This window comes from Strix aluco, chromosome 2, assembly GCF_031877795.1.
Source record: "Strix aluco isolate bStrAlu1 chromosome 2, bStrAlu1.hap1, whole genome shotgun sequence".
NCBI lineage: Eukaryota > Metazoa > Chordata > Aves > Strigiformes > Strigidae > Strix > Strix aluco.
In genome coordinates, this window is record NC_133932.1 from 121,976,316 (window position 1) to 121,998,794 (window position 22,479).

The window sequence follows — 22,479 nt, forward strand, 5'->3', positions numbered from 1 at the left end:
AAGGTGGTAAATATTAGGTCTGAGTAAGAAGAGTGGAAGAAGAGTCTGATGGCTGCTTGGAAAAGAACATTTAAACCCCTGCTTCCTCTACAACTTCCATTCCAGTCCTTATTGACTAATTCTGTATACAATGTTAATAATGAGAGATATTTTGGTGACTGTTGGAGGATTGTCTTCTCTCATTAGTATAAAACAATGCCATCTGATGTGGTAACATACCTCTTGTAGCACAGACCTGAAACTTCTGTTGCAATACTCCCTTGCCTTACAGGAGTTCTGTGGGTATACATGTGTTAAAGATTTTACAATACTATGGTAGTGCTGAGCACAGGAATACCATGGATACATCTTTATAAAAACCCATTGGGACTGAAATTTCAGGTCATGATGTTCTTATTCAGTTGTTGCTCTTATGTGAAACATGTTCCTGCACAGATAGTGTTATAAAATGCATTAAACACGTAATTTGATATTCAGCTTTTGGGTGGATTTGGAGATGATGGGACTTTGTCCTTTGAAAAAGTTGAGTCCAGCTGGGTTGTACAGCAAGTAGCTTGGAGGCAGTCATATCCTTGGGTTAGGATTCTCTTATTTTATCTGATTCTTAATTTACTAAAAGGGTTTTTGTATAGATCAATTTACTCTGAAATTGGTGTGTTTTTTTCTCAATATCCACAGTCAGTTTTTTAAAGGCCACTCCTATACACCCGCTAACATGTTTTCTTTCTTCTGGAGCAGGGTGATTTTTGTCTTCTCTGCTGAGAATATGGAGCACTGCTGGTACAAAGGCAGGGTGAGCCAAAATTCTGAGACTAGAAAACCTCATCAGGGACAAGTTTCTTAGGATTGAATTAATAGCAAATGTCATTCAGTTTGGCTTGTAGGAAGCCTCAGATGAAGCAATTTTTTTCGGGCCAGCTCCTAGTTTTTCCTGCCAAAATATTTGTTGAATCCACCAAAATTAGTCTTTTTACCAGGCCTCCATGCTTTATTTGATGTCAGATTTTCTAACGAGAAAGTTAAGATTTATTTTCCTGTAGTTTTGTATAATGGCATAAATACAACAATCCTTTAAAAACAAATACTGTGTTTGGTATTGAGAGTAAATGTACATTTTAGGTTGAGATAATCTCAGTGCCTGATCTCTGGTGTATTGTTGCTGTGTAACAGAATGCATTGCAATATGTCCAGACTAGTTTTATGTCATCAAAGTAATTTGACTGATATATTTATCTGCAAGGTTGTGGTGTGAACTAAGAAAATTGTAGTAGAAGGTCATGAAATTCAGAAGCTCTAAGTTAGGTTTCTGTTTGAAGCTTGAGAGCAGATGAAGCAGTTCAAGCAAACAAAAGCATTGTTGTATTGTAGTTTGTCATGTCATTGATCTTAGTTTAGTTGGTAATTGCTTTTAATGCACTGAAGATTCCCCCATTTTTTTCTTCATTCTCATATAATGTTCAATATTACAGTGTTCATCACCCAAAATTTCACTGATATTATTGTGGGGCATTGTAGCTGAGCATCATATTGAACTACTATATCATTTCCTCATTGATTATATTTTTTAGAAGGTGAAGCTGTTATATGAAAGAAGGTAATTCAGTTTTCCCCGATCACAATCACAAAACATTTAGCAATTTTAAAAATGTCTTGAAACAAACAGATATTATGGCCTTTATTTCAGAATAAGCTTTCGCTAGTTAAAGGGACAATGCCAGCTTAAAGTTTGTTTCATTAAGGTGCTTCACCTTTTACTGATGGTAGCAATACACATTTTAATCCCGTAGGAATGTGGTTTGTAAGTTGGTTACATTCTGCAAAGGTACTGAGACTGAAAGCATCAAAGAGAAGGATCAGTCCCCAGTCACGAGTCGAGTCTGTGGTTCCTGCACAGGACAATAATGTTGCTGTGCTCATGTTCCTGATACAATAGAGAGAAGGTTAATAGGGTGCAAAATTTCTCAATAAGAAAAAGTAAAAGCTGTTTTGCTGATGTGTGTGAAACAAGCAGACATAAAAGTGTACCCAGGATTTATTAGACCTCCTCAATTTCAAATATACCTACAAACAGACCTTCTAGTTTTAGTATGGCAAGTGAGTGCTTCTGGGCTCATTTGTGTACTACATGACATGTCTGGAGGAGTTACAAGCTCTTGAAATGTGACTGGATTGGTCTTTGTTACGTATGTATTGAGGGGTGGAGGTAATGAAATTGCAGGTTGACCTTTTGATATAGCAACCCTAGCAATTGCTGTTATAATAATAATCCTCCTTTCAATTCCATGCGAGAATAGAAATTACAGTTCTACAGATTGCTTCTAATTTTATGCATGAACTTGTTTAGAGCCATCTATCACTGAAAAGCATGTTTCCTCATTGTGTCTTTTAAACAGTAGCATGCCCACGGTATTTGGTGGTGTATGATGCTGGATGCAGGCTGACCAGATCAAGCCATTGTCACATGTGCATCCTTGCATCAGCCAAACTGAGTTGGTTACTCCTCTGCCCATGACAAGAGGTGGTGGTGAACACTGCTGCTTTTCCCAGTGGGGATGAGTGATGGCCCTGCCCCAAGCACTGGCCAGGGATGGAGTGGAGCTGCCTTCTGTAAGAATTGTTCCCTACCACCCTCTTAAAACCAGTGTGGTCCTCTGAAATTAATTAGCTGCAGCTGGTATGATGTGGCTCTGTGTTGCTTAAAGTCACGATGGTACCTTTGGGTGCACAGATGCCTTTGAGAACAGTTTCTGGCCTGTCATGGGTTTGGTTTGATTGGGTTAGGTTTGGTTGGGTTGAGTTTTTTTGTTTGGGTTTTGTGTTTGGAGTAAGAAGAGAGCATGTGCTGGTTGGTTATGGTGACAAGAGAAGTCAGTGTCCCTCTGTGACATTAATTCAAAAAATACCTTTTATCCACATACCAGGTTTAGTGTCTTGGTGCCTTACCTGAATCTATGAACTGATTTCCTCCAGAAGTGTATAGCCTCAATGAGCCAAATCTGGGGCTTTTTGCAAAGTCCTTATTCAAGTGATAGTCCCACAGCCTTTTTGTGAATGTTTTGCCCGAGTGAAGTATTGCTGAACCAGCATAATGACTCCAGGAAAGATCAAAGTGCCAGTGGAGAGGCATGGGAGTCCACAGGGCTGAAGGAGGGCTCGGGGCTGTGCCATGACTGGGACAGTGCTATATAGAAACATGAAGGCAGAATCTTTAACACAATGGGGTCAGAGAACAGAAAGCTGTGAGCAGATTTTGAAAGGGGTCAAAGATGAGGTCAGAGAGTCGGCCATGGGAGAGGACTTCCAGCAGAAGTTAGTGATAGGATAGGAAAAAGTAATGAATTTTTTATAAGACTGAAAATAATGGGAGTGGTGCTGCATTATGCTCAACATGTAGTGATGCTGACATTACCATTTGTCTCACCTCAGAGGCCTCAACCTGAATGATTATGGGCATTGAATTATCTTTGTGCTCCTAGAATTGATCCCAGTGGATCTGGGAGATAGTGTGTTCAGAGGATATCAAGGAGAAAGGTTGTATTGCTACCTACACACGTTGCCAGTTCAAATACAAGCAAAAGCAGTTAATCAATTTTGCAGGTTATTGTTCTAAATTTCAGGTTACTTTTCTTAGATTCATCTTTTTCTACATCCACCTTAGGACTCCTGAACTCAAAATTGCAGAACTGATCTTTGTTTCCCTGATATGTAGTGAGTGTGTTTGTAACAGAGATGGGCATTGCTAGGAGGAATCCTAGTGAATAGCTCTTCCCACACCCTAAAAAAAAAAAACAAAAAAACCAAAGCAAATTTGGCAAAAAAGAGGCTGAAAAGAATTGTACAGGAGTCAGCAGATCTGAGTTAAATTTGGCTTCAGTGACATTAGTGGTAAAATTTCTTACATTACAATGGAGCCAGGGGTTGCCGCTTTGGATTTCATTTCCATCACTGCCATTAGATGTGCTGCCACTTTCCCCCATGTAAAGTGAACACTGTGTACTTTCCCATCGTTGTACAGCGCTGCAGGGGTCACTGGAAGGAAAGTCCACACTAAATCTGGGTACTTACTTGGTTTACAAAGTATTGTTTTATTGCTGGCTTATCATGGGGTAGAAAGTGTGGGGAGGTTTCCCAGCTGTTTGCAGACACCTCCTGCGTGGACTCTCCCCTTACTGACAGCTGAAGCCGCATCAGCCTGTCTGCCATACCAGTTGTCCTGCCAAACAAGACAGATAGCCACAAAGAGCTCAATGTCTTTAGTGTGTGGCCTTAATTCCCCATCTGTCTAGCATCTTGCAGCATTTAGAGATGTATAATTTCCCCGCGGGGTAGAAAATACTCCCTGGAGCTGTGGATCCTAGGGAATTAGGGGTACTAATGGGCCACTAGCTGGAGAGGGTATTTACACCTCAGGCAGGCCTTTTGGTTTGTTATCAGAAATGCACAGTTTTTGAAGTTACTTCCCTGATATAGCTTGTCTTCATTTATATTGTTCTAAGTTACTGTGTCTCAAAGTTTTTCAAGCAGCTGCTTATCATTGTGGAAATATATCTCCAGTTGAGAAGAGCAGATGGGCACCTCACTTCAAACTCAGTGGGGAATTAGCTTTGTGAGCCTGTCTTATAAGCAAGCTGCATTTAGGACCTGGAGTTTCCATTTGTTTTGGAAACAATATTATGCATTCAGCCAGAGTACTACCCAGTCTAGGAGTGGTAAGGCTAGCACAGTAGTTTCTATACGTGTGTGCAGTTATGGTACAGTGAGTGCATAGAATCTGTGCATCAAATACATTTTGCAGCGATTGTCAGTATCCGACATGTTCTCTTTTGGGTCAGTCAAGTTACTAACTACATTTTAAGATAAATTCTGATGCCGTGTCTCTTGTGTCTCATATTGCATTTATCTATGCATATAGGCATAGTTGTATATATCTGAAAAACTACATCATAATTTTGCATAGATAAAGAACATCATAGTAAAGTAAAATTAACCTGAAAAACTGACTTGAGAGGACAGGAGACTGACAGTAAAAGTTATTAGCAGTCTATTGGTAGACAAAAAGTTAATTAATGCCTCTTCTTCCCATTTATAGGATTCTTTCTATTTTACAGGATTCAGTTAAAGCACTGGTGGCACTTAAACAATATCATGTCAAAGAAGAGAGTACATAAGGAAGGAACATACAGGTTTGGAAGAGGCTTTCTAGATTGGTAGCTCCATCTGTGCAGCCTCCTGCATGTGTGGTTGCACTTCAGGGTGGCTGCAGCTGTGTGTGTACCAGCAACGATGGGCATCCATCGCACCTGGGGAGGAGGCAGCACGCTCTTGCCTCAGGGGGAAGATGAGGAATTAGGTAGCAGAGGACTGCGATATTAGAAACAAGGCATTTCATCACTAATGCTGTTAGGACGGATTTGTGGAGATGCACTTGTGCAGAGCGGTCTTGGCAGCTGGATCCATTCTGTGTTACCTCAGAGAGGGCTATCGCCTGTCCCTCCACCTTAAACACCACCTGCTCTTCTAACAGCATCTGCCTATCTTCACCCTCCTTACACAAGCAGCTGCCTTCCCCACCATCCCAGGGCAGCAGCAACCCACTCCCACCTTTTCCCCCCTTAGGTAGGCTTCTCACCCCACTGGCAACCAAAGGTTATTCCCTCCCTCCTCCAGAAATAACAGCCTTTTCCCATCTGCTCCCTCAGAGCTAGCCAGCAGAGCCCAGAGGGCCATGAGCCAGTGCGGGAGGAGGTATTTGGCTGCTCAGCCAGCCATTCTTTGTGCTGCCCAGGGAAAAGGCAGCAGACTGAATGGAGGCACTGGGTTTGACTCGCCGGCTGCCAGTTGGGCCATGCTGCTTTAGCACATTCCAGCCATGAACAGTGTAAAATGATATACCAGGATTACAGATGTGGTTTGCTCGCTGGTGCTTTGCTTCCCAACATTCCTGATCCATGCAGCATGCACATCACTCTTTTATTCTTCTCCTTTGAAAAATGATGAATAAGGGATAACTGCTTTTCCACTATGTAGGGAATTGGGTCAATTCTCTTGGCGAAAGAACAGAGCTTGTGGTACAACTTCTGCACAGTCAGAAATGCACAGTATTGCATGCCTGTAAAGGCATCTGCTACTCTACTTGTGTAGACTGCTTTTGTATATGCAACCATGTATGCGTTTTTTCTGTTGTGCTCTTAAAATGCTGTGTACTTTCACACTGTAGGAAATCAATTATCAGGATACTAGGAAAAGCAGAATCACAGAGTCACACAATCACAGAATAGTTGAGGTCAGAAGGCACCTCTGGAAATCATCTAGTCCAAACCCCCCGCTCAAAGCAGGGTCAACTAGAGCAGATTGCCCAGGGCTGTCTCCAGTTGCATTTTGAATATCTCTAAGGATAAAACTTCACAATTTCTGTGGGCAATCCTTTCTAGCATTTGGACATCCTTGAGAGTAAAAATGTTTTTTTATGATGTTTAAATGAAATTCCATGCATTTCAGTTTGTGCCCATTATCTCCTTGACTGTGCACCACTGAAAAGACTCTGTCTCTATCTTCTTTACATCCCCATCGGGTATTTATATACATAGATAAGATCCCCGAGAGCCATTTCTTCTCCAGGCTGAACAGTCCCAGCTCTCACAGCCTCTCCTCATATGACAGATACTTTGAGACCATAATCACCTGTGTGGCCCTTTGCTGAACTATCTCCATTATGTCCATGTCTTGCTTGTACTGGGGAGCCCAGCACTGGACACAGCACTCCAGATGTATCTCACCAGGACTGAGCAGAGGGGAAGGATTGCCTCCCTTCACCTGCTGGCAATTCCCTGCCTGATAAAGCCCAGGAGGCTGTTGGCCTTCTTTGCCACAGGGACACATTGCTGGCTTATGTTCAGCTTGGTGTTCACCAGGACCCCCAGGTCCTTCTCTGCAGAGCTGCTTCCCATCTGTTTGATCCCAGCCTGTCCTGGTGCTTGGGGTTATTCCTTCCCAGGTGCAGGACTTGTCATTTCCCTTTGTTGAACTTCATGAGGTCCCTGTCAGTCTGCTTTTCCATCCTCTTGAGGTCCCTCTGAATGGTAGCACATCCATCTGGTATATCAGCCACTCCTGCCAATTTTGTATGATCCTTAAACTTGCTGGGGGTGCACTCTGTCCCATTATCCAGGTAAATAATGAGGATACTAAACAGTATTTAGTAGGTCCCATTATCAACCTAAGGGGTGTACCACTAGTGACTGGCCTTCCAACTGGATTTCATGCCACTGACCACAGCCCTGCAAGCCTGACAGTTTTCAGTCCAACTCACTGCCCACTTATTGAGTCTATACTTCATTTGTCAATACCAAATGCAATTAATGCGTCAGTTGTTTCCATGTCCTTTGTCAGCAGGTCCCCATTCCCATTCAGCAGCAGGCTTGCATTTTCCCTAGTCTTCCTTTTGCTGTGGATGTAGTTGTGGAAGCTCTTGTAATTGACTGTCACATCCCTCAGCAGATTAAACTCCAGATGGGCTTTGGTTTTCCCAGCCCCATCCCTGCATGCTCAGACTGTTTCTACATTTCTCCAGTACGTGCTTTTACCTCTTGTACACTTCCTTTTTCAGTTCAGTCAACAGATCCTTATTCATCCATGAAGGCTGTTTGCCAGCTGTGCTTGACTTCCTACTTTTAGGGATGGACTAATCTTGAGCTTGGAGGAGGTGATCTTTGAAAATCAACCAGCTCTTGGACCCCTTTTTGCTCCAAGACAGTATCCCATGGGGTTCTTCCAAGCAGATCCCCAAACAGGCCGAAGTCTGTTCTCCTGAAGTCCAGCTGTGATCTTACTGTTTGCCTTGTTCTATCCTCTCAGAAAACTGACCTCCACCATTTCATGGTCCTGCAGCCAAGGCTGCCCCCAGCCTGCACATCCCTGATCAGTACAGAAATGCCTTAAGTCTTGCGTCTGATACTGCTTTTACCAGGTTTAGTTCCACTTTGTTTCTTAGAGCTGCATTCTTTCTCAAGGATGAGCCAGTGTTTGGCTCTTAGCTTTTCCAGAAAATGCCGGTGGTGATACAATCAGTTCCTCACTGTCAGTGTATCAATTCTCAGTTGACTAGTGCAGCAATAGATTAAAAACTTAAGTGGGTAGAAAAACAGCTTTAATTAATTAAGATGGCTCATAATTATTTCTAATGTTACTGTTCTCTGAGGACATAGATAGTCACCCATGAATATGTTGCCTTAGTTTGAAAAAGACTAATTTCTCCAAAAGGGAAAGATAATTTTATGTGAAAAGTTAACCAGTAACAGCCTATTTAGATATTTCCATATATTTCTTTTACTGCAAGTGGATGTTGTTAGCATGGTTCCTAAATGATGAGTTACACTAAATAACATAATCCTGCCTTTTTCTGCATCTGTCTGAACTCGTTGATCTTAGTTGAGTGGCCTTGGTGAAGCTGGGAACAATATATGCCCCAAGATATGTTCAGGTAAGTAAATTTTTTATTGATAAGAAGCTGTGCAGACCATAGTACAACACTAAACGTTTGTGTTATTCAATATCATCCCTTTCCCCAGAGCATTTTTATGACTACCCAAGCTTTTGATCACAGTCTTTTTACATGATCAAATTCACTTTCTGTCTCTAGAGGCTACAGAGACTAAAAATCTGATATCTCTTAGAAAATTAAACTTCAGCATTCATCTTTAGTATCTCTTTCTAGATCTGTGGCACTCCCTCTGGTGAGTACTTGCCAGGAATGTTTTTCATGGGTATTTATAGCACTATTTCTTTTGTAAACTAAATCTTTTCTGATAGACTTTGTCTTCTGGGCTCATTTTTATTCCATATCTCTACTTGGGTTGTACAAGACCTCTGACATGCAGTAATCCACTGAAATAAGAGAAGAGGGCTCAGTTTACTATAGGTTTACACAAGTTTTGGGGCTTTATGCAAGTTTTGGGTTATAATTCAAACAACTGTTTTCAGTATAATTATTGTTCAAGTCTTCCAGATCTTTTGTAATATATTCTGGTAATTCTTGGCTTCATAATATGTTGATCATATAAATTACCAAACTAAGCAAACCATCTGGGTGAAAATGAAGATTAAGTGTGTGAAATACTGAAAATGCATCAGTAGGAATGTTTCTTTAAGCTGTGTAGATAGATCATTAAGTCTCAAAACAGGAGGAGAAAGAACTGACTGACAGCTCATCTATCTATGTATACTCTCTTGTGTGAAGATCTCTGATCCAGAACTTTGGGTTGCTTAGATAATGGTTTAAGTTACCCAGTGCTGACCAGCGAGAGAGTTCAAAGTTTGTTTTGTAAGTTGTGTTGTCCTTTTGATGATCTTCTTTCTGTTGTGTACATGATGCCTGATGTGGGCAATTTCCCAGCAATAATTACTTGGAAATGTCCTTATCTTGAAGAAATAAATAGGAATGTTAGATGTTGCTTGTGCATCATACCTGAGGATCTCCCCCTATCCATCCATCCTACTGACCAGGACTATATCCCTCTCTCACCTAAAAGTAAGCATATGCTTTCTCGCTTTCCTGTGAGAAAATTTCAGCAAATGTGTAAAAGTCCATTACACAACTGCAAATTTAGCTTCTTTCAGAGTCCTGAGCTTTAGTCAAAGTAATGACTTTCTAGAATTCCTAGTGTTTGTCATCATATCTATGTAGTTTTAAGCCCTTGGAAGTCTTTCTAGCTGATAGCCTCATTGCATTCATTTTGCTTTTTTTTTATTTTTTTACCCCTTGACTTCAGGTTGAGCGGATGTAGGCCAAAAAGATTGTTTTACTTGGTAATTTGTTAAATAATGCTACTTAATAACCTGAATAAGGGATTGAGGTGAGCCGGCTTGATTTCTTCCTGCAGCTGATTCGTGTTTGTTTTCATCCCTCATTCTCTTTCTCTGTTATCCTCCCTTCTTCATTTCTGACTTGTGATAGTTACAATAAATACGCAAAAGGAGAGCCCCTCATTTCTAATGCTGCTGAGATTGCAGCTCTCTTAGAAATACCTGTGGTAACTTTCAAGCAGCTGCAATATTCGGCATGCTGTGCCGTGCTCTGTGTTATGATAGCTACCCTGGTATCAGTACTGAGATAGCTAATTTAAAGATAGCTCAAATATGTTCCCTTGAGCTCTGGTGACTGGAGTGTTGACTGTGAATAAGTACTCTGATTACACAGTGAATAAGTATTCTATATAATATATGGGGTATACCCAACAATATAATGGAAAATAGAAAAGGAAGACTGCTTTTCTTCGTTTGCAGGTATTCAGTTTGACTGCAGGAAATGAAAAAGGTGAGGAAAATTACGGGAGGGAGGGGCAGGACACCATCATGATAAGGATCACGGTGTTTGTTTCTTCTTGTGATAGGGCAGCATTAAAATTCTTAGCATCACAGCAGCACGTATGGCATTGGTGCCTTCCAGGAGCAAGCAAATACAATTCAACAGTGCCTACATTTGTCAGCAGATCGTGCTGTTGGGAAGGAAGGGGCAGTCCACATTAAAGCTGTTAGCATTTCTGCACTGACTTAGAGTTCCAGAATAGCGTATTGTCTCGCAATTATTTCCTTTAGAGTCGATCCAGTGAACTTTACTCCACTTCTGCTGTCCCACATCTGTTTTGTTAGAAAGCTGTAACTGGTTTAAAGTCATCATAATAAAAAATAAACCTTTTTTCTTTCAAAGCAATCTGTAGTTTGGCAGGGAATAAAATGACCACTTCAGCTCTGGTGACAGAAAAATCTGCCTTTAATTGACAGAAATAGCTTTCTCCAGAGTCTTGTTTAGGCACACTATCTGACAATATGTATACCCTGAAATACCCTAGGGGTTAGCATGTAGCATTGAAATACAGTTTAATCTTTCATACTTTGTAGTCTTCATTGCTGTGTTTCTCTGTGAATTCTCCCTCTTCTGCTCTAACACTTCATTCAAGTTCATGCATTGCTATGCTGCAGTGCTGTATTGTGATTTCTTTTTCTCTCCTCTATCTTTTTTTTAGAAATAATTTTAGTTTTTCTGCTACTATTTTCTTCCAGGACCCTTGTCTCCTATTACGAACATAAACTCTGTGGAATAGCGTGCTTCTACAATCCAAGAAATTCCAGAGACCGAGATCTGACCTGCAGCAACTTCAGGTCTACTGAAATAACTTTGGAGAGCAAAATGTTATTTGATGAACTAAATGTGGTTAGCACAGCCTCTGAATCCTCTCTTCCTATGTTCAAACCAATGCAGAAAACAGAGGCAAAACATATTTCAAGATTTTTGTCATGTATCGTGAAACATTTTTCAAATCTAACACCTTTTGAAGCCGCAGACTCAGCCTTTAGTAAGAGAGAGTGTGGAGTTGCCTCTGGGCAGTGGGGATGGCAGATTTCTGCAGCAATCTTCCTCTACAGCCATTCTGCCTCCCTCTATTTTCCACAAGTTCACGTCAAACCATTCAGCAGGGAATTTACAAGCCATAAAACTGCATTATTCAGTTATGAAGTAACAACCTCATCACCATGACTTCAGCAAGGGCTCATAAAAGCTGGTGTCAGATTTATAAGCAGAGGAGTTGCCAACTATGCCTAACATATGTTTTGCAGTGACAGACTTGCTGATTTCTGTCACCCGATTAGGTAAAATTTTAGTTAGGTATATTGTGGGTAGTCTTTCTTTGTAAATGATTAAATGGGTTAAAAACAAAGTCAGGCATCTCATATGGAGCACTTCACTTGAGGAAATAGTATTGTCCCCTTGGATGTGTTTTTCTACATTGCAAATGAACTTTCAGGTTCTTTGTTGTTTTCCTGAAAGCAGTCGAGAGGCAGAAGGCTGCTGTTCTTACATATCACAGTTTGGTCACTGTCCCACAAGTAGTTTAGTGATTTTCTCCTCTTTTGATGCTCCTTCAGAGTGACATCCACGTGGTATTTTTACCCTGTGGGTAAAGTAGAGGACTAGGGCCTTGTCTGGCCTGCCTGTGGAAGGGCCAGAGGCACATTGCTTTGCTTTTCAGGTAATTGTTATCACTATTCTGAAAGACAGAGAACACATGGTTTTTTTGCTGTTTCTGCAGGAGGTCACCAGATCTACACGATCTTTCAAAACTAATTGCTAGTGGCTCAGAAAGTTTGTTTATTCCTCTCTCAGTTGAGGCTGCATTTCGTAGCATGTATTAGTGGCCTGCAAAATATTAATGAAGACATCAACCTGTTTTTTTCCTCTCAGGAGTATGAAAAAGGGTGAAAGACACTGAGATCCCATATATCACCCACACATATATATAGCTGGAGAGTAATCAAACTGATTATTTTGAATATTTTAAGAACTGCTCTGAGGTAAAAAAATTGTTGGTGTAGTCTGGAGCCTATTATTATGAATGAGCTGTAACAGAGATGTTGAGAGGTCTTTCACATTATTTCAGAATAGCTGTTGCCCATTAACTGTGCCAGGACCCTTAATGTTGCAGAAGGTTTTAAAAGGCATTTAAAGATCATTAAAAGATTAGACATTTAAAGATCATTTAGAAGGCGTTGAAAGTCACCTGCATGACCTAGCAAGATCTTGTGTTTTACAAATTAGCCCTGTACTATTGCAGTAGTCATGAAATGATGTTTGTAATTTAAAACATTGAGACTTTGTGTTAATATTGGCATAATTCCTGTCATTTCATCTGGTTGCATGAAATCCCATACCTCAAGGAAGAGTGGGATGTTGTCTCATTTTTTGCTCAAGTGGTGATCTGCTGACAGGAGTCAGCAACAGTTTAAACAGGGACTGTATCTGCTTCTGTTTACTGTGATTGCCCATCTGTTTCTTCTCTATTATTTGCAACTGTTTGTCTCAAAATTAAGGAAATATAAATAAGCTGCTCTGGTTTTGTAATAATGTTGTTCAAAGTCTGATTCCACACCATTATGAAAATCTTATAATCCCGAGCATAACATTATACAACACAAGATTACAAATATTTCCAAGAAAAACACTCAATACCTAATGAACTTAACAAAGTTAATAGTTCCTGACATTAATGTTTGCCTGAAGGTCAGAATGATGTGAGTCTGGTTTGAGTGAGGGACGTTTTGTGTTCCGTCCGACGCCTGGTGTAACGCAGGCACATCAGTGCTGCCAGCGTGTTTACATACTGCAAATAATTTAATTCTGAGGTTGCACTGAGCATTGCAGTGTGGGAGTGATACTGAATTATGTTTCAAAATGAAACAAGATGTGGCACATAAAATGGGAAGTAGAAGCAGCTCTTCATCAGGCAGCTTCAGAGGCAGGAGCTGCAAGACAAGGACAGGGCAGTGCTCTGTACTTCTCAGGAATGTTGTGAGCATTTCCCATGGTCCCTGAGAAGTGGTCTGAGTATTTGTTTTGTTCTCCTCTTGCTGGATGCCAGGAAAAAATGGCACAACAGTCTCCTCTTCTAACTGCTTCTAACCTTCCCTCCAAGGAATGCCTTTTGAATAGCAATCTCACAAAGATGTTTTAACACATAAAAAATTATGGTATTAGGAAAAAAAAAAAAAACCAAACTGTGTGAAAATGTATTAAAGCAGTGACATGCATAAAAAAGATCACGTTAAGTCGAAACCATTTCTTACCAATGCAGCATGAAAATGTGATATTTGAAGCAGTTAAAACATTACTTTGATGCTTATGAGTATCCCATAAGCCCCATGATAAACAGGGAAAGATATTGCTGAACATCTGAAGAGAAGTGGTGAGCTGTACACCTTTCATTGCACACTGTAACTTAGCAATTTTTATTTAACAAAGAATGACAAAGTCTTTGGCAACCCAATTAGGTAGTGTTATCATTCGGTGTTTCTGTGAAATACTCTAGCAGTCTGCGTGGGCTTCGTGGTTATTAATCATTGATTAGGATTAATTGGGATTTTACAATTCCATAGATACAGCAGCACTCTAGCAAAGGGTAGAATAAATACATAAGGGGGTTGTTGGTGCAAAGTGGGTCTGTGGCAGGTACACGGTGTACATTTGCAAGGATGGAAGCTAAAACTTGTTGCCTTTTGTACAAACTGATGAATGTGGTGTGGGCATGAGCCCTGCTGGGTTTGAGTACAATAAAGGATAATGATGGATGCTATTAAAAACTGAAATTAATTAAGCACAGACAGGCTTCTGTCTGCTGCAGCAGACTGCTGTGGGCTTGGGTGTTCCCTCTCCTGTGGGATGCGTGTGTTCTTCCTGAGCCGCACCAGTGTCAGTGGGACCACAGGAGTATCAGTGGGACTGCAGGCACTACCAGCAGACCTCTTCAATGCTCTTTCTAAGAAAATTGGCAGGATCATGGGAACTGAGAGCTCAAATCCCTCCTTCCCCCATCCAAAATTCCAGGTAGATGTTGAACACATACCTCACTGAATTCAAGCATTTGGCTCTGTCATTAATTTTTTTTAAATGTTTACTGCATTTGTTTGTTTTAATTAGCCTCTCAAAGCATTTACCTAAAAGATAGTATAAGTTTTCTATTGATTTTATTGTGGCCTCCATTTTAAATAAGACAATTCCTACTTATTTCTTTCTGTAAAAATTGCTCAGAAGTCAGTTTTATGCTGACACATCACAAAATGAGCCAGTTGTACTTCAGAACAACACTTCAAAGATTTTATCGATTTTTGTTTTTTCAGAGGAATGTTTCGTCAAGGGTTTTCAGTGAAGTTCTTCAACACTTCACATGATATATAGTGCTCTAAAAAGGCAAAATGTTGTCTTCTTAAATGATTGACCTTCTAGGGCAAAGGCATCAGTGACTGAAGAATTTCAAAAACACAGAATAAGTTGAGGCTGAAGTATATTAGTTAGTAATATAGTTAGGTAGTAATGAAGAACTATATCCTTGCAGGAAGTGATATGTGAAGGCAGTTTTCAGTTAAAGATTTCTCTTCTCAGAGTATCTGCATTACCTTCTCTTTTCTCTGTGTGTGTGTGTGTGTATGTGCACATTTTAACCAGTTTTAATCAGAGAAATTGGAATGTCATAATGTGATAAGCATTTCATGTTGGTTTTATTTTTTAAAAACAAAACTCAGGTAATGTATTTTGTGAGATTATTTTTCAGGTGTAATTCATATAATGTGTATATTTTATAAAAGATTACACTCAGTAGTATGTGGAAGTCGTCTCAAAGTCATGTGTTTATGGGTATAGAGAAGGATGAGAGGGATCAAGAAAGGTTGAGGGAAAAAAACAGTCTACTGTGAGAGATAAGGATTTTATTGTGAGTCTTTCAGGGTCTGGCTGTATTACTGGAGATGAGCCATGACACAGTTATGCACTTTTCTTGGAGGAGCGCTGATAAACCCTTGTGTCACACCAAAGCAGAGGGGGTCCATGGTAGAGATGGATCAGGGAAGCTCCTCGAGAAACATTTATAGTGGTGTTAAAAAAAAAAATCTGTAGGATTATTAATCATGTCCATCTGCCTTTAAATCTAGACTTGATTCAATACCATGGCCTGGAGTTTATCCTTGTAATTCTGTGCTTGGAGTGAGAGCTCACATGCTGACCACCGTGCCCCCAGCAAGGAGCAGTGGCAGCTGCCACTCACCACACTCCAGGGATGGCCTGACTCACCACCGACTGTGTGGTGGGATGTCTTCTGGGAGGAAGGATCAGCTCAGCTCAGCTCCACTCACAGTCCCATTGAGGACCCTTAGAAATAACATTTCTTACATTTCCTCCTCTTTTCTATTTTTTTTTTTTTTTTAGATTAATGACTGTGCTACACTTTGACAGCTTGGGATGAGTTTTCCCAACATGGATATCTGCCCTAAGCCATATTATTTTAATTATTTTCTTTGGGAAAATGATGATCAGAAAATTTCAGGCATTTCTGGGAATAAAACAGGGGAAGAAAATGTTTGTATTCTACTCTTGATAAATGTGGTGACTTTCTTTGAGTATCTATAACTCCTCTGTACTTTGATGGAGACCTGAAATTTGTCAGGAGATGGTTGGTGGCGGGGATGAGGGGCTGAATTTCTGATTAGAAAGTGTTTTTTTGATGTGCCACTCCTACACTTATCCAAGAAAAAAGCTGTGTGTGTCCATGATCAGTGGATACTCCCCGGAGCTCCTGTAGGTGCAGCCACGTGGAGCATCTCCTGGTTGAGGCTGAAGAAGACTTCCCCTGTGGTGGCTCCAGGGCTTCCATGGGAACACAGGGCTGCATGTGCTTTCCATGACATCGCTGCTGACTGAGCAGTGTAGGGGATTACTGATTTGTGTAAGGGAGGCACCATGTTTACGAGTGTGCACCAGGAGGAAGGGACTGCTCAGGAGGGAGCCCTGCACTCTGCTCCTCCATCTCAAAGCAGTGGGTGATGTGCTGCTCATGTCAGGTATGTTATCTTTGGCATGTGAACTGGAGCGTGCACTCATGCATCATTGGCTGCTACAGTATTGGGGGTCTCTGGTTCTCTCCTCACAGATTCCTGAATCCTGAGTTGTAGTGCTCAGAATACCCCAAACTGGCAGCATGAAGTTGGAAATCAGACTCCTGCCATTAAGCCCTGCCAACAGTGGCCACTAATGGTGGCAGTCCTTTTTGTGTGTGCCCTGTTTAGGTCTGTTTCTGATCTGTGTTAAGTGCTTAGTGACTTTATATACAGCTGGATGTTTGAGGGTGAGTTAAGTCTGATACACACCCTTGGAGAGATTTTAGATGAACTTTGTCTCATGAGATTGAAATGTATGCAGATGGTGTTTTTTCTTACATAAAGGGTGATCACATGGCATGGGGGCTGGCAGTTGCATTTATCCTTATTAAAAAAAGGCCAAAGAGCCAAGGGTTGTTGTGGTCCCACAGCAGCACCAAATGGTGACAAGGGAAAAAAAAAAATCAAGTCCTACTCTTTTTAGCCTCTTAAACTGGAACAAGGAGAAATAAATACCTGCAAAATCCAAGCTTGTGCTAATAGGTGAGAACAAGCAGTCAAACCTTCTGGTTTCTGAAAAGGAGGCAGAAACAACACATTCCTACAAAATCGAGTAAACTTGTCAGTGTTGTCAAGTCTTGCATCCTGTAACAGCTGATGTCAAGTCTGTTGGAGGCACATGAGTGCTGTGTTTCTGATTTTGAGATAGCTGAAGGGAAGAAAAAAAGGCGAAACATGGTCTTGTCCAGAAGAAAAAGAATAGTGAATCTTTTTTTAATTCCCCCACCCCACTCCCCCAGTTAGGAGGGACCAAAGTACTCCCACACCAGTTTAGCTCTCTGCCTCTCACTAAAACTTAATGCAAAGCATTCACTTTGCATTAAGCATCTCACTGTGTGAGAAGCACATGTTATTCCAGTGAGGGCAGTGTATTGACAGCAGGGCACGCAGACCAGGAGGCTGATCTGTTTTTCCTTAAATCCAACTTTCTGTCATTATATAGGTGATGTTAAATTCCAATAGCTGGATAAAACTTGTGGCAGCAGTCCCCAAGATCCTCAGCCCTCTTGGTGAAAGCAGATCCTGTTATGGTCTTAGTTGAGGTACACAGATGTGGCATAGGGGATGGAAGTTAGGAAGTTACGCAGGTTGTTGGACCTTGCTCAGGTGTGAGCAGGTGCTCAGTGGATTGGGGTGAGTGGTCCCCAGAGTCCCCAGAGAGAAGCTAGAGAAACCAACAGCCCTGTGCCTTCTCCTGCTGCCTCCTACTCCAAGGTGGGCGTTACCATATCAAACGATGGTCATGTTAAAGTGAGACAATTCAGCTGTTCCTGCCAGCAGATAAATGTCTTAATTAATTCTGAATCCACTGAATGTAAATGGAGCCTATGTGACCGCTTTAGTAAGATGCCTTACTTTTAGGCAGCTAAAAATCAAAAGACATTACCCCCTTCAGCATGTTCACATCCCAGTCTTGAATTCATTTAGGTCACATTCTCCAAAGAAAAAACAATCTTACTCTTTGCCATCAATACAGTTGGGCATCTTTGTCCTGAGTGCTGCATGAATGAAAAAGAAGAGGAGGTTACCCTGACCAGATGCAGTCCAACACAAGCAGTGGCAGGCTAAATTTACAGACTGTTGAGAGCAGCCCTGCAAAGAAGGACTTAGCGATACTGGTGGATAAAAAATTGGACATGAGCCAGCAGTGTGCACTTGCACCCCAGAAAGCCAACCATGTCCTGGGCTGCATAAAAAGAAGCATAGCCAGTATGTCGAGGGAGGTGATTCTGCCCCTCTACTCTGCTCCTGTGAGACCCCACCTGGAGTTCAGGTTCAGCTCTGGGGTCCCCAGCACGAGAAAGACATGGACCTGTTGGAGTGAGGCCAGATGAGGGCTCTGACTGGAATACCTCTCCTGTGAAGAAAAACTGAGAGAATTGGGGTTGTTCAGCCTGGAGAAGGCTCTGGGGTGACCTTGCTGCAGCCTTTCAATATATAAAGATGGCTTATAAGAAAGACGGAGACTTTTTACCAGGGTCTGTAGTGACAGGTCAAGGGGTAATGATTTTAAATTGGAAGAGGAGAAGTTCTGACTGCATGTAAGGAAGAAATTTCCTATGATGAGGGTGGTGAGATGCTGAAACGGATTTCCCAGAGAAGTTGTCGATGTCCCATCACTGGAAATGTTCAAGGCCAGGCTGGACAGGGCTTTGAGCAACCTGATCTAATGAGAGATGTCTGCATGGCAGGGAGGTTGGAATAGATAATGTTTAAAGATCCCTTCCAACACAAACCATTCTTGATTCTATTGTTCTAAAACAAATTAGCAGAATAACCGGCAGCTGGACTGACCTGGCCGTTGTAAATTTTTCATAGGCGTTACGTGCAGAAAAGCGTAATGAAGCATAAGTGAGTTCCTCAGCTGCCGATGGGAAGATGCATCTTTGACAGTTAGATTGCAGACTAACTATGGTGATCATGGACTGCAGATCATAGGTCATAGTTTACCACTACAGTCATCACCGTTTGATAGCACATAAGAAGTTATGAGTGAGCCATAGTAAATTATACAGGTTTTGGAAGTCAGGACAAGCACCTTATATTTGATGCGGTAGAGCAGAGCAGGTCTGTAATGACATATAGATGAGGTGATATGGTCAATGGCATAGGCCTGAGAAATGACATCTGCAGGAGGTTTCAGGATGGATATGAATGGTGCACAAGTCCATATGATACAGGTAGAGATGACAGCTGAGGCTGCATTTCAGCTGCACAGATGGTTGTGACAGTCTGTATCCTGTTATCCAGAGAGAATCAATACAGCTTATGCACAGCATAACAAATATAGGATCTAGAGTGAGAAAATGCTGCCAACACTATAGGCCAGAAATAGGGTAACAGAACTCCAGTAAATGAAGGGACTGCCCGTTTCATTTTCTCCATATCTGTACCTCTTTTGTCATAGATATCTGACTTCACTGGATACAGTGAAGCTCAGCATTTGTCAGCTATTAATTGAAATGAATTATCCCCAGTTTGGAGTATTTGGCAAAGCTTTGATGTCTCACTGCCTGGCAGTGACAGTTTCTTAATGGCTGCTGTTGGGTTACGTGAAAAAATATGCAGAGAAGTATGTAAGCATTGTGACAGGGTCAGGTTTGGCGATTTAATCGGTTTTCTTCCTGTTTAGTATTGCAGAATATCAATGTTTTCAGTCCTCAGAAATGTGACACTTGTACAAGGTTTGTTGCTGTCACATCGGTAAGGAGCTTGGACTCTGAAGGTTTATTCTTGAACAAGAGAAAGCAGGCAAGCAAGGAATTTCAGACTCTCGCCCTTGAAAACCATGAGCACGGCCTTTTAAAATAAATGATTGTCTTATGTGGTTTTAAGACACCTCTAAAGGACTTACATGAGTAATAAAACTGAAAGTAATTTTTATTTGAGTTCTACCTTTGGAACAAAACAGGGCTTCCATGAAGGTCGTATTTGTTCCTGAAATCAGGAAAACGAATCCTCTTCTTTGAGGTATTTCTTACCTTGGAAAATCTTTTTCTTGTGTTGTAGCTCTGAATAACACTTAAAGCTGCAATTTTTGTGCTGACTATGATATATCAGAGCTCCCTGACCTGAAGCCAACACTTCAGTTCCACTGTGGAGTCTTACTTGCTTTGTGTGTGTGTGGACATGGGCGTGCAGGACCACATACTTCCACCAAGACAGCTTTGTTAGATTAGCGTCCTGACCTGGGCTCTGAACCTCAGGACCTAGAGCAAACCAAATGAATCATGCGTGGCAGAGTGCCGTCATTGCTGGGTCCATCACAGGGCTGGCAGAGCTACACACAGCCCTTGCACAGGGCACAAGCTACAATTACGGTAGAGCCCATTACTTTGTTTTTGACAACCAAATGCACACAACCTTATCTCTTCTAGGACAGATAATTCTGAGAGGGGAGGGAGTGAATTTGCATATATTATTCATGCTTGTTAGAAAACAAAGAGAATACAGTAACACTTGTCTTTTTCCAGGCCTTTAGGTCCACATGTAACTTCAGAGATGTGAGCAGTTGCACCAAGTGCTGTTGAGGGACTTCAGATCCCTTTTTCAAATGGCAGGAACTCCCTTCACCTCAGTCTCTGCCTGAGGATAGGTGAAGACCTATGAACAGCTGCCTCTCAAGGTCAAAAGTGCTGCTTATTGAATACAAACTTATGAAAAAATCTATTTAAAATAAAAATATTTTCCATGCTATAATCCTCACTAAGCATGATCTGAATGTCTTCAGACTCTCAAGGAGTAGCTGCTGGGTCCCATAGCAGTTTTCTCTGACTCACATTATAAAGTCAAGGTGCTGCTGCGAATGAAAAATACTGCAAGGTCCCTGGAATAATTCTTTTGTAGGGTAACAGAAAACTATCATCTCCCCTGTAACTGGACTGTACATATCTGTCTTCTCATTTGGCAATTTTTGCTTTATTCATTTAAAATGGAGGGTTTGGAGAAAAAAAACCCTCTCAAAAAAACCCCAAACAAAACCTTCCTCCCCTTATATTAATGGACATCTTTATTGCATGTCTGCTGCTACTACTTCTGTTTTAAGACATTTTCTAGATTGCACAAAGCTTTACAATGTTGCCAACAAAACTGGTAGTTAGATTATTTGTTCTAACGATCCTTCTTTACCTGATACTACAATTGCCTTGTTATGTTAAGTTGACCCTTCCATTTTTCTAAAGGTAGGTTCCGTGTGAAGGGTACATTAAAAGTACCTGTGACAGAAAGATTAGATAATACTGTGTTAAGAACTGCTTCTTCTATACACATCGACCTTTTCCATTAACTGAACAAGCATTGACAAACATGCTCCTTCCAACGGTTAGGATTCACAGTGGAATAAATTGATATAATTGCTCATCTATTCTTCTGCTTTTCGTTATGTGTGTACTTTTGAAGCATGGTGTGGGAAATGTGGTTGGGATCCATAATGAATGGTGACAAGTAATGATTGTCATATCTGTCAAATGCATAAATATGCTGTCATGCTGTCACCCTGAATGAAGCTGAAGGAAAGATGTTGACCGCTTTGCTATAGAATAATAATTTCTGGGAAAAGACAAGGTTACAAATTAGTGCAGCTGGGAACTCCTTTCTCCTCATTCCTTTTCCATTCAGTATTTTGCTGATTTGAAAGATTGCTAGTTTAAATACCATGTACAGTCCCTGAGATCTGCTTGCATCCTATTCAGCCAACAAGAGCTACTAGTCTTTCTCAGAATGTAGCTTTGACACAGCATTTAGAGAATTAAATTCGTGCTTGAATTTAATGGAGAAAGAATGCCATTACTTTTTTTGGTGTCATTTTAATTAGTTTTGCTCATTATCCCTAGAGGCATCTAGAATAAATCTGATTCATGAACATACACTCCATATTGCTTCTGGAGTCAAGCTGGGAGATGCCTCTGTGTTTAGTTATTAATATTTCCCTGTAAGTAGCCAAAGAGCCATACCTCTTTCCCATACATAGGTATTCCCATACATAGGTTACCACAAATATATGTGGATATAGATACATGTATATATAGGTATACACATTTTATAAGTTATCTTCTGATCTTCAGATTTAAGATTTAGAAAAGGCAATTTTGGCATCATCTGGTTCCCACAGATCTCCTTGATCCCTCTTACTAATACACTCAGTCTGACTGTGGGGCTGACCTTTGAAAATGCTCACCATGAGCTCTTGCCCTGGCTGAAGGATAGATGCTTGCTGTTCATGTTGGGTTATTCTACCCATTCTGCCACTCTCTTACTGCATGATCTTGAACAGTTCAGTTAAATGCTGCAGACATAACATCTTAAGGACCTGTTTGCTGGAGTGGTCTATGGGGCACTGCCTTACCCCACTGTGGGGTAAAGTTTGTAAGGAGAAAGGCAGAGATAACAGAGTATCTCAGTATAATTCAGCTCAGAAGTTGAGCAAGCAAGAGACAGTAGGAAACCAATCTTCATTTGTTCTGCTGTTCACAGAACTGTTGTTTCTAACCTAATACATTTTGG

General features: G+C 41.1%; 1 protein-coding gene across 5 annotated transcripts in view; it reads left to right on the forward strand.

Annotated features, from left to right (window-relative positions):
* The window catches only part of PDGFD (platelet derived growth factor D), a 146,650-nt gene that overhangs the window by 41,503 nt on the left and 82,668 nt on the right, over positions 1–22,479 (forward strand). The gene's annotated exons all lie outside the window — the stretch shown is intronic.